General features: G+C 54.6%; 1 long non-coding RNA gene across 1 annotated transcript in view; it reads left to right on the forward strand.

Annotated features, from left to right (window-relative positions):
- Window positions 1–3461, forward strand: part of LOC114009389 (uncharacterized) — a 3893-nt gene extending 432 nt beyond the window's left edge. Inside the window, exons 2-3 of the long non-coding RNA XR_003550818.1 lie at window positions 2291–2536; window positions 3224–3461. This is a non-coding gene — a long non-coding RNA (uncharacterized LOC114009389). The remainder of the gene's footprint in view (window positions 1–2290; window positions 2537–3223) is intronic.
- The last annotated feature ends 3057 nt before the right edge of the window (window positions 3462–6518 follow it).

The raw sequence follows: 6518 nt of genomic DNA on the forward strand, positions 1-6518 counted from the left end.
CCCCCCCCCGAAATGGGAGCCCTGCCAGGGAGGGCGGGACATTGGTTCCCTAGGGAACTGCAAGGCACATGGAGACGGTCAGAGACTACTTAATGAATGAATGGATGGGTGAGTGAGAGTGAATGCGAACACCAGGCCCACAGCAAACGCTCACAGACAGGTGCCCCGCTATTCTCATTGCCTTCCTGTGCAGTCGGAAAACAGAAACTCGAGCATCAGCGGGGAAATGCCAAGATGAGGATGTTGAAGCGAGTCACGGAAGGACAAACGTGACCTAGGCAGGGAGCCCACGCCACCTGGAGGGGGCACTGTGGGGAGGGCGGGCCCCGTCTGGAGCTCGATAGGAGACAGCAGAAGTGTCAGCGGGTGGCGAGACCTGCCTGCAGGCAGGTGCGCCTCACGGACACCTCTGGGGTGGCCCCGTGAACCCATGGGGATTCTGCAGCTCCTATGCTACAGGGGAGCTGGGAGGAGGCTGGGACTTGACGCCACATGCTCTAGACAACCAGGTAATCCTTCCCGATGCCTGGCACTGAGACTGGCACAGGACAGCCCAAGGGGAGGGGTGCTCCCGTATTCCCGTTTTACAGGTGAAGACACTGAGGCCCAGAGAGGTAGATTGGCTGCCCCAGGTCACACAGGCCACTCAGCTGAGCCCTCCTGAGGCACGAGACCCTGTCCGGTTCTCCACGCACACAGGCTCCCTCAACCCGGGCCCTCCAGGCCTTCCATGGCTTGGAGTTCCTGCTTTCCAGCCCCTCCTCCTGCTATGTCAGCGTTGACACTTCCCTGGCCACCCCCGACCCCAGATTCCTGAGTCCTCTGCAGGGCTGAGGCGGCTGTGCACTCATCTGCGGACTCGGGGGCAGGGGCGAGTCTGCTTCTCCTCTGGAACCTGGTGCCCAGCACAGAGTGGGCACCGCTGGAAGTTGCTCATGGCTGTGCCTGTGGGTATAACCGCGTACCAGGCAGCATGGCCCTCAGTGCTCTCAAGCCCAGGGTTGCACCTGGGACAGGTGGTGGACCGAGGGGAGGCCATGATCAGTCTCAGGCCACCCTCCAGGGCCCCGGGCATGAATCCCTGCTGGGTTCACCTGCAGAGAGAGCACTCCCAGTGGTTAGTGCCCAGACTGCAGGTCCCAGCTTAGTACGGTCCTTTCAAGAGGGCCTGCATGTGAAGTGACTTAATCCCCCGGGCCGCGGTTTCCCCACCTGAAAAGGGGGAAGAGAGTAGGTTGCATGAGCATCGAGTGACTTTAAGTGTCCGGCACATGCCAAGTGCTTCAAGCATGCCGCGGGTGTAACCGTTGTCATTCTCTCGGCCCCTTGACCTCCGCCCTGAGCCAGGTAGCAGCCCCAGGGAGCTCCCAGCCTGATCAGCTCGGGCCTCCTCGGGGACAGCATGGAGGAACACGTTTTCTGTAAGTTCATCTCTGTCCTGAATTTGCCTCTTTCCGACTTGGAAAAGGCCCAGGCCTGACCTTGCTGACCGTGTGGTCTGTGGTGCTCTCAGAAGTTTCTAACTGACCCTCTCCTCGCTCTGGGCACACAGCCTGGCATTTTTGGGTCTCTCTCCCTGAGGCTGCCCTGGGACTCCCTAAACCACTTTATAATAATCGTGCCCCTTCGCGAGCACCTGCCTGCCAGGCGCCCAACACGCATGGCCTCATTCAACCCTTAACAGTCCTGTGAAGACTTGAGGGGTGAAACTCACGTCTGCCCACAGACGGGGTCAAAGCCACGTCTCTAACCACTGCACAATCCGACTTCTCCCCACTCTTTACCAAGAGCTTCACTCCCCTTCCACTGAATTCATCCCCGGGGCAGGTCCCTGAGACTTTCCTTTTCCATAAGTCTCCAATCTGGGGACTCTTCCCTGGGATCGAAGGGCTAGTTTCCTAACGTGTTCAGAGACTCCTTCCCAAGCCCCTTCTCTGGTCTCCAAACCCAGCTGGCATTCGGGCGGGGCTGCATGGTGGAGAAGTGTTCTCCATCGTCCCCCACCTCGGGTCTCCGTGTTGTGGACAGTGATGGCGGGGTGCAGGCAATGGCTTTGCGGTCCCAGATTTCAAATGCAAGCAAAGCTGGTTGGGAGGGTGGAGCTGCCCAGCAGGATCGGGCTGGTCCTCGCTGGCCCTGGAGCTGTGCGGGCAGGCGGGGATCGAAGGAGGCCAGGGCTGTCAGGTTACTTTTCCCCTCCTTTTTGGAAAAGGGGATCAAAGGTCAAAGCAAATCCTCCCCCTGCACACCTCCTTCCTTCTCTTCCTCCTCATTTTCTTTCTTTCTCTAGCAAGGAGAACGAACAAGAACGAACTACCCGAGACCGTTCCTTCCCAAGATCGAACGACCCTCACTGTGAGAGGCGTGTGTTGTCCTCACCACGTTGTTGCCCTGGCGCTGGTCTGTGTAGGCTGGGCATTGCACGGCACGGTGGCACAGACCCCTGCAAATAGCCCACGGAGGGCCAGAGGAGGGGACCGAGACACTGACGGGGAAATTCCACTCCAGAGGTTGCTCGAGGTGCTCTGACTTCCAGGTGGGTGCCCTTCATCCTCCAAACTGGCATTTCCAGTAAGTAGGATGGAATGAATGCATTGGTCCTAACAGCAGAAATGCAGCTTCAGATGTCCCCAACCTGCTGTGTCCAGCCTTTCCCTGGGCTGTGGCAAGTTTCAGGACCACAGTCCCAGTGACCACAATGTCCAGACGACACGCACAGATGGTTGAAGGCAGTCCGGTGGGAGGCAGTAGGGAGTGGTGGGGACTGTGGAGAACAGGAGAGCCCCAAGTTGCAACTCAGTGTCAATCCATCACCCTTATGAAAATGAAGGCCCAATGTGGCTGGGTTCAGGGGCAAGCCTGAACTCCAGGCATCTGATGTGAAATCTCTGATTCTTTTCTTTATATATATCATAGAAACTGAGGGTCATTTTTAATTTTTGCTGAGGGTGTAAGATGCTGAAATCCTGGATTCAGTAGTCAAGTTCCCAGGGCCAGCAGGTTGACCAGGTGACTAAGGAGCCCCTACATGGCTGACCATGGTTTGAGTCCCAGACCTGGCTTTTGCTTTCTCACTTTCTGTCTCTCTCTCTCTCTGTTTCTTTCTGGTCAAATTTAAAAATGATAATAAATAAAATTAATCCTTTAAAAAAAAATAGTCCAGTTCCCAGTGAATAGAAATACTATCTTTGTCTGAATCTTTCTCACTCTTCTCCTATTTCAGGTTCTTCTTTGTGAACCGAAGGTTACTTTTTCCAGTGGAGAACATCCCGTGGGTGGCTACGTGAAATCGCATGAAGCTTATGCATGTTGGCAGAATTGTCACCCTGCGGTCGCGAGGTCTTCCCATCCATTTAGACTTCTCTTATTTTGCACCCTTTGGGAAAATTGTTTCATTTTCTTCCAAGATTTCTTGATTTTTAAAAAATGATGGCAAAAGTCCAAGTGGCTGGTGTGGGCCAAGTAACACCCCCCTCCCCCGCGGGGCCCAGCTCACCCCCCCCTCCCCCCCCCCGGGGCCTGGGTTTGGCCCGGGCCTTCCTGTTGCCCCCTGAGACAGGCGGCCTCACCCGTGGGGGAGACTGAACACACTGTCATTCAAAGATAACCCTGTCCCAGGCGGGGAGATCTCCGGTTGGACGCTCAGAGCAGGCTGGCCGAGGAACTCTGGGGTGCTCGCTGCACGGCCACTCCGTGGGAAGCCCGGGAACCCGCTTCCTTCCCGCTCTGCCAGATAAGGCCGTCAGGCCAGGCACCCTGTCCAGGCTCCAGCCAGCTTGACCAGCACTTAAAATAACAATTAAAAACCATCTACTGGGTGGTCAGAAAAGTCATGATGCATTTTTGCATAGAAAAATATACCATGACTTTTCCAACAACCTAATATAGGCTTCATTTTTAAAAAGCAAAGCAAATTAAAAATAAATAAGAAAACACAGTTTGTGAGCTGAGGACTGTTTATTGAGCCCCTGAGCTCCAGGCACTGTTCAAGGGGCCAAAGACAGGCAAAGTTTCTGCTTAGAGGATCATTAAGCTTCGGGGGACCCAGACAGTGAGCTCAGGAACAGACGGGCAAATACAACAGGTGCATTCTGGTGATGAGGTGGGTGATGGGAGGAAGAGGCGCAGGAGCACTGCCCGGCACAGAGGCTTGGAGAGGGCCTCTGGGAGGAGGTGACATTTCGCTGAGATCAGAATGATGCGACCATAATAGCCATGGCGTCCTTTCCCACTGGCAACCCTGGCACCCAGGAGAACCACTATGACATTTGGGTGTATATCCTGCCAAACTTGTCCAACTGCTTACGTTTCTATGTTTATATGTTTTGTTCATTTATTTATGTTTTACATGTTTGCATTTCTCTAAAAAGGAAAAATAATAAGTGGCAGAGTGGGTTTTGTTCTTTTAGTCTTGCCACAGGGAAAACTCATAACAGAGAGAGAAAGTGAGAGAGCAACCCCCAGGGCAATGGCCACGCTGCAATCCCTTCTCCGTTCTCCTCGAAGATTTTGGGCATGCAAACGCAGGTACCCAGCATGTTTTTCAAGATGCTAGGTTTAGGATTCTGCACTGTGCAGTCAGCCACGTGGGCTCCGGTACCTTCCCCACCGCGCCACGAGCTGGCCCCAGCCATGGAGTGTCTCGTAACTGCCTTCTTTACTACTCGGAGCCTTATTCTCATCTGTAAATTGGGGCTGGTTTTAGTAGCCCCGCCTTGCGGAGATGAAAAACGGGATGATGGAGAGATTTACTTGGAAAATGGAACATGATTGATCCAAAGGTGAACAATTCTTGGTATTTTATTTTGTTTTATTGTGTTTTGTTTCTGCCCCACAAGGTGGGAGTTAGCATTTCCATTCCACAGGTGACATTTTAGAGGTCAGAGAGTTAAACGTCGAAGTCCAACATGTGAGCCAGCTCCGGAGAGGACAGGTCGTCCTCCCCAATCTCCCTACCCCCACCCCTGGCTCAACACAGTGAAACCTCAACCAGATAGAGCCCCTTCCTCCTGGGAGAGGAAGCTGAGGCTGAGGCTGAGCCCAGGGGCTTCTTGGTGGTGGTTTCCTCTCTACAACACTGTTTATTCTCGCGAACATCGCACTTATCTGATGTCACAGGTTTGGGAACCCAAACCACAGACATAAATACCCCGCGTTGTGTTTGAAGGACTGTGCAGCAAGATAAGTGCGCTTGCTGCTAGGCCGCGCTTGTTTTTGCAGACCGCGTGTGTTCTCGGCTTCAACCTGGTCAGCATGGCTGGTGGGAGCTGGCCCGCTGTCGCCACATCGCACAGAGGGTGCTCAGCACTCGCCTGCCCGGTGCTGTCCCAAACAGCCTGCAGGCACACAGGGAGCCCTCTGGCAGTGCACCCCGGAGGGTGTAGCAGGAAAGGCTGGTGGCCTGGGGAGCCTGGGGTGACACAGATACCTGCCATCTTTTGGCACATTCTGGTAAACCCGAAAATCCTGTTTGGTTTTCTTGTGCTTTTTGAGAAAGTCAAAAAGGCCCTGAAGCCTCTGTGTGATCTCAGTGACAGGAGGCCTGCAAAACCCTGCTTCCTGCTTCTACCTAGGCCCTCCCACGGCCAAAGGGATCCTGTTATAATCTCAGCCCCTCCTCTGCTCAAAACCCTCCCATGGCTCCCACTTCACCCAGGCTGGAAGCCACGCTCTCTGTGAGTGTGGCCTCCTCCATCTCTCACGCCTTACCCAGGCCTGTGCCAGGCCCCTCGCGGCCCCAGGACCTTTGCACTCGCTGTCCTCGGACTCCCAGTGTTGGAAGAGAAAGACAGATCCTTAAATGGGACTGGAAAGAGGTCAGAGAGGTAGGAGGAGGACCAGTGAATGCCAGAGAGCCGGAAGCCACAGATTCTCCCCCCCGTGACTCTGTGGCTCCTCCTACAAAAGGAATAAAATAGAGCCAGCCAATGGTGTGGTAGTTAAGGCACTGGATCTCACATGGCTAATGCTGTGGTTCGAGTCCTGGACCTGGTGGCTCGAAAAACACACCAGGTGCATACACATGCTCAAAACCCCAAGAGAAGACCAGAAAGGGCATCACAGCATGGCCATGCCCTCTGGAAGGTGGTGTCTCCCTTTGCCTCTCTGTTTCTAGTGAGTGCACTCACCCTACGACAAAATCTAGACAAAAATGGGGGGTTAGGGGGGTATAAGCTTGACTTTAGCTATGTGACTTGTGCCGATAGAAGGAGACGAAAAGTGAGTGTATCACTTTGAGACTGGGCTTTGAGGGGCCTTGCGTGTGTCCTCTCAGCCCCCATGCCCGAGCTGCAGCTATCAACAGATGAGGCAAGGAAGGTCCCCCAGTCCCAGGGAAAGGATGTGGGACAGGAGGGGCAGTGCAGGGCCACAGTGGCCCCGCCTAGCCGAGCCAGCTGACCCCAGGGGATGGGACCTGTGGGAGGGGTCCAGCAAGATCAACCAGACTGGCCCACCTATAGCCAACCCCAAATTCAAGAGAATAAGAGGCATGGCTGGGCTGTTGGTGGCACTCCTGT

Source organism: Tupaia chinensis, unplaced genomic scaffold (assembly GCF_000334495.1).
Source record: "Tupaia chinensis unplaced genomic scaffold, TupChi_1.0 Scaffold000049_1, whole genome shotgun sequence".
Taxonomy (NCBI): Eukaryota; Metazoa; Chordata; class Mammalia; order Scandentia; family Tupaiidae; genus Tupaia; species Tupaia belangeri.